Source organism: Manis javanica, chromosome 9, assembly GCF_040802235.1.
Source record: "Manis javanica isolate MJ-LG chromosome 9, MJ_LKY, whole genome shotgun sequence".
Taxonomy (NCBI): domain Eukaryota; kingdom Metazoa; phylum Chordata; class Mammalia; order Pholidota; family Manidae; genus Manis; species Manis javanica.
In genome coordinates, this window is record NC_133164.1 from 117,364,280 (window position 1) to 117,379,984 (window position 15,705).

The 15,705-nt window shown below is 38.8% G+C and overlaps 1 long non-coding RNA gene across 1 annotated transcript in view; it reads right to left on the minus strand.

Annotated features, from left to right (window-relative positions):
• Positions 1-805: 805 nt before the first annotated feature.
• Positions 806-15,705, minus strand: part of LOC108403715 (uncharacterized) — a 90,044-nt gene continuing 75,144 nt past the window's right edge. The window contains exons 10-12 of the long non-coding RNA XR_012121271.1: positions 8,360-8,417; positions 4,389-4,439; positions 806-1,633 (exon numbers count right to left, since the gene is read on the minus strand). This is a non-coding gene — a long non-coding RNA (uncharacterized lncRNA). The remainder of the gene's footprint in view (positions 1,634-4,388; positions 4,440-8,359; positions 8,418-15,705) is intronic.

Sequence of the window (15,705 nt, forward strand, 5' to 3'; positions counted from 1 at the left end):
CGTTGAAGGGTTTTAGTGAGCCCTCCTTGATTAGAGGATGGGTCTTAAAATGCCATCTAAGAGTTGTTTTTTCCTCCCTTCTCCCCCTTCCCTCCTTGCTCTTCTCTTCTCTCTCCCTGTTCTCTCCCCCTGTCTCCCTCTCGGTCTCTCTTTACCCTCTAAAGATTGCCCCTTCATGAGCAATGACCCCGGGGCCCCCAGATCCGCGCTCAGCATGGTTTCCCCTCGGGCACTCTGCGGACCAGGGGCCAACACCCGCTTGGGTCTCACAACCAACTGCTCTCAGCGTATAGTCTTCCCGTGAGCCTAGCATCAGTCACAGCTGTGTTCTTAAACACAGGCTGTAGGTCTTGGCTGGACATGCGATCCCAGTTACTTTAAGGAAGGCTCCAGTCCCTGTGCCTAAAGGCCAAGTAGTTTTCAGAACTGTGCACTTAGGTTAGATGATTTATAACGGATCTGGGCAGGACTCAACGTGCCACAGAGGGACGGCTCTAAGCACAAGCACTCCGGAGACAGGACTTCCAAGTGCATGCCTGCTATCAGGCAGATGAGCAAATCAAAGCAAGAGAAGAAAAACCCTGGTAGTGGCGGTCATTGTCTAGACACTGGCCACATGGCCAGTTTGTCATGGTCCGCCTGTTTCTGCAGGTGAAAACACTTTTCAAATCAATTAAATAAGCCAAAGGGTGTGCTTCTGATGGATCCAATTTAGGACATAACCCTTTTACTCTGGTAACCAAATTACCCACCTCAGTAGAGCAACTCTTTATCACTTAATGCTTTGTGTGGCTGCTACCACATTATCCCACTCTCTGTGGCCACAGGAAAGGGTGCTTAGTCCATGGCTAGCCAGCCAGAGTATCCTGGGTAACTGACAAAGTCCAAGGATTGGGCGTGTAACTCAATCTAGGTCAATACCAAGTCCTTCTCTGGAATTTTATTTTTTATCTGTTTAGTGAAAGAAATAAGCTGTCTTCACTGCAGCTATACGGTGGGATAATACAAGCCTGCAATTATGTGTGTTGCCACTCAAGAGAAGGTTTATCTGCAGAAAGAGAATAAGACCATCATGAGGAAAGGAACAGAGACAGCATCTGGGTTGGATGAAAAGAGCAAGGGTGAAAGCTCAAGAGGCAGGCCAGGAGAAAGATGACAGAACATAGGGAACCACAAGCTCATGGACCTGGCAAGCTCATTACCAGATATCAAAAACAAAAAAAACACAAAAGGAAGCACACACACACACACACACACACACACACACACACACACACACACACACACACACACGTTTGCTTCAGCTAGTTTGACGTGGGTTTTCTGACTTGTCAGTCAAAGACCCCAGATAATCTATATTGTTTATTTATATGGAAAATGGGACAGAAGTAGTGTGGGAGAAGAAGAGATTTCGTCCTAACAGTACATCAACATGAATAAGTTCATGTAACCATCTATGGCCTTGAAAGACTGAGTCTAGCACACAGATATGGATGAGCTCTGTGTCCGGTCCATCCCCCTTTTCAGGTGACATGCACGTTGCTGCCCACTGTCTCCTTCGTGTGAGGCATGCCAACGTCAACACAGAATCCACCACTGATGGGCTTCTGCTAATGATGCCATGCTCAAACATCTGTTGAGTGAAGAAATATAAGGTAGAGCTGAAGTAACCTCTAAAATATAAAAGAATTACATGAAACTTAGATCTTCTCACATATCCAGTGTCTGTCCCCACTTCTGAAAGCCCTTCAAAGATGAACGATTTGATTCATTCAGAATATTTCAAAGAGCGACCATCTCATATAGCATAAAAATACAGATCTTAATCTCCAAACCTGAACTTCAAAGGAAAATGAATGCCAGATATAAACACTGCATTTTGTTTGTTTGTTTCTCTATAAATCACTGACTCTATCTTCCTTGTATTTGTTTCTAGGCACCTAGTCTTACGGAAGAAAAGACATTAATGTAAAAGTTGGACAATAAATCTGAGATTAAATGCAAACGGTGGTGAAGAAAAATAAGTATAGATGTGTATATTATGGATATCTGACTACCTTGAGTAATTTTATTATTCCTCATAATAAAAATTCTAAACTGACTGTTACCATGCTTCACTATTCCTCTTTATTTGTACCTAACCCATTAAACTGCATTACAAATAGATATACAGCTATAAGATACATAATAGTTAGAATGATCAAAATATTAGATTTAATTTTTAAAATTTCAGTGATGAGTTATAAGATTTCTACCTAAGTTTTCTAAATAAGTCATACCTATATTTTCTATTTTATGTTTTCTCAAAGACTGAATCTGGAGCATAATGATACTGCTACTGTTGCGTAGTCTACGTTCCTTTATTGTCTGTATTCCATAATGTTTATTCATCACTTTGAATATGGCTTTAAAGTCATGCATAGAAATACATGGTATTAAAGCTGTTTTATTACGTTCAAATCCATTTTAATCTGAGTTGAACATAAAAAAATCATTCTGCTCTAGCTCTTGACATATGTTTTTAAATGAATTCTTTGTTTTCTGAAAAGCAACTCCAGGTGCAGGTAGTACTTTCCTGTCGCTCAGCTCTGCAGGTTTGGATCTACAGGACACAAAGGGGAGCTTAAGTGCCATAATGTGCTGGGTTTAGATCAAAGTTAAAGTATTTCCTTAAATTGGCTCTTTGCTAAAAGCTTTGTGACATAGAGATTTATGCTGACAGTTAATTCTATAATTTTTATCAGTACACAGTACAGTAATATTGGCTTTTATGAGTGGTTCTGTAATACAATGAGGATTTTCAGAGTACTTGAGAAAAAAGAGAATTATTGAATTCCTAAGGTTTTCTTCCTCCTATTATATGAATTATTTCTGTCTTCTTTACTAAATTCTGAGCAGTTCAAAGGCTAGAATTTCACAGTTCTCTTCTTTATCATCTTCATAAAATAGTGAAAAATGTTTTGCACACAGTTGTGTCTAAAAACCCTGATGTGTAGACATAACTTAACAGGCTTTGGAACCTCCCAGTGATACAGAAGGAAGCCCTGTGTACAAAGCAATCACCTACCACAACAAGCAAATAAACACCTAATAACATGAAGATAAAAGAAACAATGATTTCAAGGCACTGATAAAAGAAAAAGGTGGCATTCCTGAGATAAACGTCCAAGCTTGGGGTTGTCTGGCACTCTGAAGTTCACCGCACGCCTCCTCTAAGTTTTAGGTGCTCTATACTCCATGCTCTGTGGTCCTAAGTGTGCACTTGAACTAAAAGTAGTATTGTATAATTGAGTGCAGGGAAAGAGGAAAGGACAGAAAGAAGGAAAAAAAAGGAAGGGAGGAAAAAAGAGCTTCCCTACCTGACTTCTGCCAGATTCAGAACATTATGCTAGGTAATGAAGTTGGTGAGGAATATTCTACCAAGGACTAAATTAATGTTAGAGAAAACCTGCCTGCCCATAGTGACTGAATTTGTGTATATCCACCACCAAATAAGGGGATTGGTACTTTTCTGGTAAATTTCATCACCAAGCTCAAAGAGGTTGGGGGTTTTGCTCCATAATAATACTTCTGTATCTTGCAGTCTGAGTTACGTTTTCACCTAAGACAATCCTTTTCATTTACAGCCTCCATACTTTGCACATTTTTGAACTTCTCCCACATGGCGGCATTGTCATCTCATATTGTTTCCAGTCTGTGCCCTCTTTCAAAACTATGCCTTCATAAATCTTTAGGAAACTAATTCTCTAAATGTATTTTTCCTTATTTTCCTAAAGGTGTTTGAGTCAGGAAAAATAAAAGTAAAGCAAAAGTTATTATTAATTACTCTTAAATAACTCTTTTAGGTCTAAATTTCTTATTACCAAAGAAGAATATTTATGTAAAGTTTGGACAAATGCAAATCAAATCTCAAGGAGATTTCCACAATGATACCCCAATGGATTTTTCTTTTTTATCCTGTCCACTGTTCCTGTTCCCAGCAGGAGACGTTCAGGACGCTTTTGAAGCTAGTAACTTCCTATGCTGGCTTTCACAATGCAACAGTCTGCTACTTGTATTCTTAAACCAGGCTTTGCTTAAAATATTGCCATTAGCAAAACCTACTGTGCAATATTCACACTACAGTCAAAACTACTATGTATTTCCTGAATGAAATCTCTCCTTGCATGCTCTTGGTTTCTAAACAAACGATTTGTGTAGCCACCAGACACATGATTATATAGATTATCAAATATAACTAAAAAGAAAAAGAAATAGGTGGTCTGTGTTAATATAGGGAAATACTTCATCACATGCAATTAGTAAAACAGGAGAAAACATTTCAAATGGCAGTATTATTTTTATAGTATATACTGTTTATTCTATTCCAGACATTTTTTAGAACTTACCATGTCAGGCCTTGTGGCTGAGTCAGAACATGTCATGCAAAAAGCTTCTCACTTATTTCAAAAAGAAAAAAAAAAGATGTAGTTAATAAGCATGTGAGACTGAATCACCGTGATTAAGCTTGAGGAAAAAGTTGAGTTTTGAAGCAAGGGGAGGATCAGAAGGAAACTTGTGTGACCCCAGAAAAGAAGTACAGACACTTTAAGTTGTACTATTTTTAAAGGTTGAAGTGGTCTTATGCAAACAAAGAATGAGAAATTTCAGAAAGCAATTTTATTTGCATCAGTGATTTCCTACAGTTGAGGATAATGTGTATTATTTGAGAAAACTTTCACATTGAAATCACTTATTTTGCCATCACATGGAGAACTGTTTGGTTCAAAGGGAAACAATGAAAAGCATTTCAGAATCATTTGGTGGTGAATTTTAACAAGATTTATAATTACAGAGATTCATGTGCTAAAGACATTTTCAACTAATCCACAATAAAAAATGTGCATAGATGTCTGAAGACATTACATTACACAAGTCCCATCGCATCCAAATGTCAGCTATTTAAAAAAACTACATTAGCATTCATATGCATATCTGCTTTGTAATTTACTATCAACAATCTGATTTTTAATTTACCTTCAACAATGACTGATTTACAAATTAAAACTTACTTTTGAAAGCCACTCTCATAATGTTTTTAGCTGTGAGAAAACTAGAGTTCTTCATCCTGCTCCATAGCCTCCACAGGAAGCGCTTGAGAAAGCGTCCTTCTTGCTAAAGGAATAGTGTGGATATACTTCATCATCATTCCATTGGCAATATTGTTTGTTATTAGTGACCCAGGAATAATAATGTTTGTTATTAGTGACCCAGGAAGTAGCTCCATGTTATGTCTTCTCTCCAGTGAGTCTTGGCAATATGTTAATAATAGTGTGATGGCTAGAATATGGGAGAAAAAAGGAAGAAAAGACAGTGATGGCTGATTTCTGAACACGAACATCTTTGAGAAAAGATAGGAAGGACTGAATCAGAGGGGTGTTATTTTCACAGGCTTTCCCTTCGTATTGTGTGCATTGAGGAATTGTGCTGGTCACCTCAGCCCCTAAAGGACTGAATCATCTCACTATTTGCAACAATAATGTTAAAATAATAATTATCCATTTCATTATTGTTTCATGTCTGTAGTTACTCAGTTAAGATGATTGTGGTCACTTCTCTATTAACATATATCAAAACCTCAAGTTGATGTATGCATATTTTACACTCTGGTTCAAGAGATCAGTGACTCATCAGAAACCTTATACCTTGCATGACTAAGCTGTGTGGCACAGCCCACAGAGAACATGTGGAGAGTCAAATGGAGAATTTTTGCTCTGAAAGTCAACACTCAGCATTGAAAAGAAACAGACATTACTGCAAATATCTAGATTGGGACAGAGATGCACATTGGGCACTTGGAAGAAAAATGACAGAAATCATGTTGTTTCCACTGAACTTTATTAAGTTTTCTGCTAAAACCACATGTTTTGGGTATTGACGTTATAGATTTTCAAGAAGAGTTTGCCTTCCTCTGACAGATTCAATGAGAGGAAACTCATAGCCAGAAATTTAGTTAATTTAATGATAATGAATATCATCCACACCTTACATGAAGACTGCTACTTCATTCTGAAGTTGAAAAATGTTTTCAATACATTAAATAAAGGGCTAATGATATGTCCTATAAAGAGTTAAACAGGAAGCAAGAATACTTCTGTACTGGAGTAACAAAATGGTAAACTAGAGAAATAATAGCCCAATTCAGAAAAAAATAATGTGTCTTTGGAAATGTAAGTCAAGTTAAAACTAGGCAGTAGACAGATAACTATTTGTGGAATGAGAAATGACCAGAAGCTATCATTGTTCAACTAACAGATACATATTTGGGGTAGCCTGAGACCCTAGTTCAGAAGATGTGAATGGAAATAGAAATGATTAAAGAGGAAATGTTAAAGTGAGGCTCACTAAATCAGTGCAAAATTACATAGATCTATCAAGGAAAAGCAGGTGTTCTGAAAGTCCACAGTGTAGACAAACCTCAGAAACAAGAGGAAAGTTAATAATATAAAGCTCTAGGGAAAAAAATGAATTTCCTAAATCCAAAGTGATCAGGACGTTAGTTTCAGAGAAGTCTAGACGTGACATGCGGTCATTGGACCTGGACCTCTGATTGAATGCCAGTCCTTGTAATTATAAGGCAGCAAAATGTAATTCCAGCCTGGAAGCTGATACTTCAAAAAGAGTCAGACGGAAACCTTTGCAGACCAAGATGCATTTTCTACGACTGTGTCGCAAAGCAAGTGTTCGGCCACCAGGAATTAAGGCAAGAAGCAAACCCCGCCATTAGGCAACCAGAGCCGCACTGATTCGCAGTCACTGATTTGTTTCTGCCGCCCTGACCTGCACTATGCCCAGCGTTAGTCTCGGAGAGGCTGGAACCTTAAGTGCCACGTGGGAATAAACAAAGGCCACCCAAATGCGAGCAAGCAAAGACTGTTCACTAGCTGGCTGCTTGAAGGAAGTCAGCCACAGTCACTGACGAAGCCCAAAAGACAGCAGGAACATGGGACATTTAAAGCGGAAAAAAGGAGGTGTCAGGTGCAGGTAAAATTGCAGTATTTCCAGAATCTCTCGCCTGGCTTTAGTGCATCTACATATCAACAGGCGTTCCTAAGGGGTGGAGTGCGTTGTTCATCTCCATATCAATGGGGAATTACCTGGGCTACGGGGGCTTATCTGAACCCGAGAGGTTGGTGGGGTGGGCGGGGGTTGCTTGCTTCTGCTGGTGTAAGGGAGAGACAGCCCCCAGACTGCAGTTTGTAAGCAATAAATGGGTTTTAAACTTTATTTCTCCCTTTGACTGATTTCGGTTTTAGAGGTATTTTGCCCTGGGATTTCCTTTCCCTGGAGTTAAATCAGATCTCTGATTGGAGGTGTTGGCTGGGGGAAGTTGGAAATGGTTTAGCTAGAAATGGGATTTCTTATGCAATTATTTAGGGGTGCATATTTTGTTTTCTCAGGCTAATTCTGAACTGGAAATGGGGGCAAAATTTAGGACAGCAAGGAAAAAGGAAAGGATCAAGTCCTGGTGGTTTGGGGCTAGTGGCTACAGAAGTCAGGGTGTGGCTCCCCAGGCTAGCTGCTACAGATAATGGGTCAGAGTTCAGTTATTATATAAAATCTGGCCCTCCTCTATTTGTGTAGTCAGTCTCACAATGTGTGAATGGATTTAAATATAAGATGTGCAAAACAAAGGATAAAAGATATAATAAGTGAGTCATACCTCTGCTACAAGAAAATGTGTTGGTGCACAGTGAGTGGCCATCTGGAAGTTCCTGAACAATAATCAAGAGCGCTAAGATGAGACCAGATAGAACAATGCCCAGAGGACGTGGAGCACAGACAGGGCCTTAGGAAGGAAGAAATGGGACTAGTCCCAAGGAAAATGTGAAGAAAAAACTCCATTTTTCATTGAGGTATAATTGAGATATAACATTCTGTTGATTTGATACTTTTATGGATAGCAATATGATTACCACCCTTGCTTTGGTTAAAACCTTATCATATCACATAATTACCATTTATTTATTTCTGTGAGAATATTTAAGATTCAGTTTTAAGAACAGAGTGTGAGAATTCAAATTAAATTGTTGCTAAAGATGGGAGACGGACCCTGACTTGTTAATTGAGGGAGAGTTTGCAGAAGATACTGACCTAATGCTGGTGGCAGAGAGCAGAGGGCTACAGGCCCAGAGATTTCAGAAGGCACAGGTTTACATCTCAGCAGATGCTTGCACAGCTAGGTCAGATTGCTGATGCGGTTCCACATCTCGTGGAGCTTGGAATCAGTTCAGAGAAGGGAATGGTGTGGAGGAAATTCTAATTGACTAAAGTAAACTATCAGTAATATAAAAGAAAAAAAAGAAAGGAAAAAGCATACCTTCATTGGATTTTACCCTGTGTCCAGATTCATTTTCTCCTTTCTGGGACAAATGAGGCTTTTGAAAGAATTAAGATCTATTAAATATTTTTTTAAAGGCACACTGTGCTTGTTACAAAATAAGTCATTGAGATGTAATGTACAGCATAACGTATATAGTCAATTTTATTGTAATAACTTTGTATAGTGACAGATGGCATCTAGAATTAACATAGGGGTCATTCCATAGTATATAAAAACATTGAATCACTATGATGTATACATGCAATTAATAGAATATTGCATGCCAATTATTTTTTAGTGATAATACATAAAGTTACATTGTGTATAGCTGAGTTCATGGATTGTAGAAATAAGTCACAACTATTACATATCTTATAAATGTCATCTTCTCCATCCAGGGGAAAAGAGGATATCACTTAAGAAAGCATCTCCATACTTGGGTTTGGTGGAAAGAATGAAGTTCTCCAAAGTAGAAAGAAAAAAAACATCCAACAAAGACATCAAGAAGAAGGTTCCCTTTGAGCAATTTTTCTTTTAGTTTCTTAGAGTTAAGTTTACTTTTTTATTATTGTAAAATTAATGCAAACGTTTCACAGGATATTAAGAAAGCACAAGAATGAAAACATAGCTACTAAAAGGTGATTCCCAATAGAAGATTTCTAAGTGATCTTTTTTTAGATTTCAGCCAATCACCAAAGATTGGCTTTAGGAGAAGGACTTCTCCAGGAGAACATCTTTCCTCAGTGTGCCCTGGAGTGCACTGATACCTGATACCTGACCGGCTTCTCTCGGAAAAAGCTGTCCTAATGTACATGGCAAACCTGCCACCCCATCTCCCTTTGGCACAGTAAGAGATAAAGGCTCTAGAAATTCTGTAGTGAGGAAACCTGATGAATTTACTCGGCCCATCAGTCAGTTTAAATGTCGTGAGTGAATGGAAGTGTGGCACCGTCCAGATAGAGAAAGGTGTGTGCCCCGTGTAATAACAGTCCTACAGGCAAGTCTGTGCCCGTCCAGTGGGTGCAGACTTGAGAATAGGTGCAAACCTGGGCAGTCAGTCTCCAAGAATCATGAACACTTACACCCCTCAGAATAAAAATAAAAACCACATCTGTGGCTGATGATTCTTAGATGAAGTATTCAGAGTTGACAAAAAATAGAACACAAGACCTAGCCAGACATCTAGCTTAAATTCAGAGAAGTGGATAATCAAGACGTTTACACAACAAATGAGAGGGACTCTCCAGTCAGATTACTTCAGACAGAATAGTCAGAAAAAGCCATCACAGATACAATAAAAGGCAAAATTCAGAAAATACAAGCAGAAGTAATCCCTGCTATAAAGGAAGGAGAACAGATAGTGAGACAGGGACTGTGGGTGGAGTCAGAGTAGGGTGAGGGCCTCTGGAAAAAGCAAGGCAGGATATTTACAGTCAAAGCAATGTAACAACGTAAAGTCCCTATTGAAACTCTGTGTTCAGCATTATGCAAAGTCAAGGTCACACTAATTCTCTAGGATAAAGATACTAGACTAGGAATATAGACATCCTCAGTGAGATCAGTTAAAGGTCAAAAGGCCAGGAGTAACTTGGCCTGGAATGTTTGAGTGTTCTGCAAGAGTATCTCAGCATAACCCATGACTTCACTGTAAACAGCTCTGGCAAACAGACAACCCAGCCCACCTTGAAGGGGGCACAGGTGGTACAAGTCCACACCCTAAGCCCTCAATTCCCAAAAATCCTCAACTGACTGTAAATCCCCTAGACAACGCACCACTCTGGGCTCTCTTGTCGCCTCCTGGCGTGAGACAGGAGCTCTCTCTCTCTCTCAATTAAAGCCTCTCCCTGGCTCTCCTACCTTGGGTGTTTGCCAAGTTCATTCTTCGACTCTGCAAACAAGAACCCCGGCAACAATAGGAAACACAGTGAGGCCACACAAGCAGCTCTAAGATTGTTAAGGGACTTGACAAAAATACGGGAAAAAGACGAAGGAAGAGTGGAAGCAAATGCCAGGCACAGAGACTCCAGGATAATTTTTCAAAGCTTGACTAATGATATGAAATTTATGAAAATTAACAGGAAATTTAAGAGAAACTTTAACTCTCCTTTAAACAATAAGATAAAAGTGGAAATAACTACCTTGGGAGAGGGGACATAGAGCCACTAATCTCCTAAGCACCTTCTGTGTCTCCTGAAGAAAGTATAATGACCTCCTAATTGCAAAGGACAAAGTTTGAAGGTCACTGAAGGCCAGGTGGGCTGAACAATAGAAAGAGAGCCTTTTAAACGAGGTCATTGCTTTACCAGTTTAAACCCATTACTGAATGAAATGGAAAATATTTTCAGAACATGAAGGATCACAGGAAACAATTTAGAGAGGCAAAAGTTCTGATTTTCAGTATAAAAGGCAAATTTCATAGAAGGCAAATTTCTGATTATAAAGACTACCTAATTCAAATCAATATATCCTAGAAAGAATTAATATATCCTAATACATAGATGCTAGGTAAACCCTGAGAAAGAAAATGGTAAACACTAAGACAAGTGGGTTTTAAGACTTAGTAGTTCTAGCCCAAGGGCTGCTGGGGGAATTTCACAAACCTGTACAGCTCTGACCACTTTCACTTTCAACCAAAACTTCACCATCGGAAAGCCATCTGCCCTGGTTTAGTCACCTCTGCCTCCCCACGTGACACCATGTTGAAAGCCGACATCTCTGACCTTAACCTCTCCTATTTTACCTGCTCCTTCCCATTCCCAAGCCATGATCTTGATTTATGGGAAGAAATAAACAGTATCTACCAAGGAAATGATATGCTTTTAATATCTATGTTTACTTACATTATTTTAAATGGAGGAGAATTTGGACAAGGACAGAAAAACTATCACTCAGCATTAATATGTTGAGGCCCCTTTGGCCCCAATCTTTCCCTGGTCTGCAGGCATGTGATGAAAACCAGATTTCACCTGATGTCTCTGTACCGTGCAGGTGATGAACCCAGAAGTCACAGCTCTGGGAGCTCATACAGGGGAGTGACAGCTATGACCTTCTCCTTCTGAGGGAAGGAGAGAACCCTTTGTGCCCTCATAAATGGAAAATGGAATGGAACAAAAGTCCTGGGGTGTTATTTCATGAAGCGCAAATGAATGTTCTCAGGATGCAAATAGGAGCATCATCTCAAGATTAAGATCCCAGGAGTCTCCATGGCTCTGGAATTTTCCTTGAAATACAAGCACGTACCTCCAGGAGGGTGAGTTTCTCCTGAGATTTCCAATCATCTAATCATCCTTCAACTCAAAAGTTTTGTTCATTAACCCAGTTCCACTGAAATGTGCTGAGCAAGCCCTAAATGAGTGAAGAAACACAGGTATTTCCTCTGTGTTCCACAAGGGGGACACTCAACTTCCTGCACCTCCCCCGGGGAAGGACCGCCAGCTTTCCCTTGTCTTAGTCATTCCCGGTCCGGCAAGCACCAGCTAAGGTGCACTTCTTCTGGACAACTGGCCAGACTCCATCCTGTGGCCATTGTCACATTCAAATCTTCATCCATGTCCCTCCAACCGTCCTTCCTTTCTGAGTCTCTCCTATTTATTGATATTTAATTATATTCTAATATGTTGCGATTTCCTCTCCAACCTACATTACCACTTTTACTTGTCTTTTCCTTCTCAGAAAAATTTTCCCATTTAAAAAATCCAAACCAAGCAGCTATCTGTGTATAAATATCCAGCTGGGTACATCCCCCCTCTCCTCTATGTAGAAATAAGTGTGAGGTTTCCTAGGAACTCTCTGTTTTGATTCTTAGCTCCAATAAGAATATGTTAGACCATCGTCTTGAATAAATAGTGCTTTGAACACATCCTCCTTTATGGGATGATAATCTCGCCTCCATGGAGAACAGTTTTCATAGGAAGTCCCATGGATAATGGCAAGTCAAAGTTAATATATATTTTTCTAGTTTTTCTATCTTTTCTCAAGGCTTGTTTCCAGCAGCATTAAGAACCTTATAATAATAAATCAGTTATTATTCTTGAGTAGATTCATACCATTTTTGAATAGAAAATTGTTCACAAGCTCCACATAAAACAAAATCCCAAGCCTACAGTACATGAAAAAGGAAAGTTGAGGGCAAATACAATACATACTACATATTTTACACATTAATATCCCCCTCTCCACAGGACGTAATCCATAAGCGAAGGACAGTTTTAAAAAAATAATAAATTGGAGACCTCAAGATGAATGACTGTGACATAAAGATGAATGTTCAGTTTGCAGTCGGTATGTAAATGTTACAAACCAATGTAAAACATAAACACAATTGTTCTGATAATATTTTTGATAGATATACCACTGCATTATAATTCAACCCTAGTTGTCAGCACTGCTGCTGCTGTTCTAATATAAACAATGGTTTAGAAGAGGGCTAGGCACCTTCTTTCAGTAACAGCCCAAACAGTAAATATTTTAGACATTGCAGCAATACTGTTTCTATTACTATTCAGTTCTGCCACTGTAGCATGACAGCAGCCATACACAACACATAAACAGACAGTCGTGGCTGTGTTCCAATAAAACTTTATTTGCAAAACCAGGAGGCAGGCTGGATTTGGCACACAGGTCATAATTTTCCAACCCCTGATTTAGGAAATAGGGTCTATATAAAGCTTTGGCTCTATAAAGAACTATTTATTACTCCGTGTTCATTATTGCACTAACAGAGTTGTTTTCTTGTAAATACTGTGTTTGAAAATCAAGGTATTCTGCATTTGGCTTTTAAATAATTATTTCGTTCCTGAAATATTAAGTATTATATCTTTACATGCAGGCTGTGAGATTAATATATGCTTTATATATACTATATATATAATATATATATATATTATATGAGGATGTACATGCTTTACAATGAATGTGTTAGGAAGTTCCAGTGATCAGGCTAATTATAGCATTAAAGAATGTTTTTCCTAAGGTATTTAACATCATTCAATGAATACAGTATATCCAGGTAAATGTGATAATAAGACTCAATAACAAGATTGTCAGCTCTTTGAACAAAGGAGGGTATACATTTTATTGCTGTCAGTCCACAAGGTAACCAACATGCAGGGATTCTTGCTTGAACAATCTTTTACCTAAATGTGTTTTTTTCCTTTTATTTCTCTAAAAGGAGTTAAGACTTCTATTTTGGCTGGGATTTCTTTTATATTACAATAAAAAGAAAAAAAATCTATGTGCAAAAAGTAAAGATCTGTCAATATAATAATATACAAAATAGTAAACAACTTAATTCTAAGGTAATTATTACAAAAATGAGAAGAAAATATTACATTGTTTACTTTTCTTTAATATTCCATCTTTTATTTGTGGTAGGTATTAATAAAATAACAATATTAATGTGACATTCCTAGTATTTACTGTAAATCATCTCACCATGAGAAATATTCATGTATTTTAATACAAATTATTGCAAGATAGAGATTCCTTTGTTTTCCTCAGCCCAATTCAGCTTTATGTCCTAATAGCCCTGCATACTTTGAAGTGCTCAATTGTCATGATTATTTCTACTCTTGAGTCTAACCTATGTAATGTTCATTCATTTAGAGCATCAACCCTCAGGCAGCTTTATTTACTTCATTTCTAGTAATACTTTGAAAACTGGCTATACAATTTTTTTGACAAACTTTTGCAAAACTAAAAATGTAATAGCCAAAGAGTTCTTTAATGCAGTTTGATGCACAGGCAAAGAAACATCTATAAGGGACTTTACTGAGAAGTGTCTGCTGTAGATAACATCTTGTATTCATATATTGCTGTATCAATATGTTGTATAGAGGTATATATGATTTTATGCCTTGTGGTTAATTTAAGATGGGATAGATTTCTATACTCTTGAAATCTTTTTTGAAGCAGATGATAATAAATTTGAAGCAATTGAGAATAAATTTCCACTCAGTACTTCCAAAAGGATGTCTCATCTCCACTTATTTTATAGAAAATGTTCAATAAAAACAATATTTACATTTTTAAACTGAGTGTATTTCTAATTACATGGCCCATTAGAGAAATTTGAGCAATTTCCATTTTTCTCCTCATTATAATATAGAGGCTTAAAACAACACCAAATACATCAGTGAAACAATATTTCAAAGCTTTAGAACAGTTTCTTGGTTTATATGAATTGAAGTCCATGCAAACAGGAAAAGTATGCCAAAGAGGGAGCCAAAGACCGAGAGGACTGGGAAACGGCTCAGAAAGGAACTGCGCTCTTATCTCTGTGTCTAGCTTGCTTGTTCCACAGGGGCAACCCAGCAGCTGTGTCCTATTCAAAGGAAAGACTGAGGAAATCGGGGGTAACATCACTGAAAAATTAAAACATCTCAAGAGTGGAAACTAAATTAGAAGGAAATACACCAAGCAAAGACACCACAAAAAGGGCAGTAAGTAAAATAAAGAATAGAAAAAAGAAAAATGGAAGAAAATGAACATAAAAATAATCTAAAACACCTCCAGGGGGTAAATAAATGATAGAGAAGATGGCAAAGAAGGTTCTATTAAGATAGGCAACATGATATGGGGGCCAATACAAAATGAAAATACTGGGCTCTTATTCAAAAAAAAGGGAAAAAATGCTGTTAAAAGTATTGAAATATGAAGCTCTACAAATTCTGTTGTCTTTCTCTCAGCTGTGATGGTTTAATTTGCTACCTAAAGTTGCAGATTCCTGGGGTCAGTGCACCTGTCACAGCTGTCTGCATATCATCTTATACCTAACGTGTGCTCCACTGATGCTGATTCCCCCTTTCCAGTTGCTGGACCAACAAGTTACTTGGTGGTCAGCAAATCCAGCCAGGCATCACCTCTTCCTACAAACAGCTGCCCTAACGTACAGCAGGGAGATGAACCCAAGGGGCTGAAGCCTTCCTGCCACACTTGTGAGGCAACTGGAAGGGATGGGCAAGAGGCCCGCCCAGCCAGACAGACCCCTGCCCAACGTACCATGCAGCTTCCAGCCTTGGGGGGAATGGCCACTGGTCTGCTGTGCTCCATGATGCAGAGATGTGCGTGTGCCTGCCGCTGGCGTCCCTGCTCCGGCTCAGTCAAGCAGGGGAGGCAGGAGTAACCGGGTGAGTGTGGGAGGCAGAGGCTGTGCTGTCCTGCGGAGTGCAGGCAGTGGAGGGGTGGTCAAGAAGCCAGCCTGAGGGGACAGGTGCACTAAGTGGGGCTGTTGAAGCAAGACCCAGTGCCTCAGGTTCCTGCTCCACTGTCCCATCAGGCTTCACTTATAAAATGCACTTTGAAAGATAAAATTATTAAGGCTTCCAAGGAGGCCACCTCGGAGC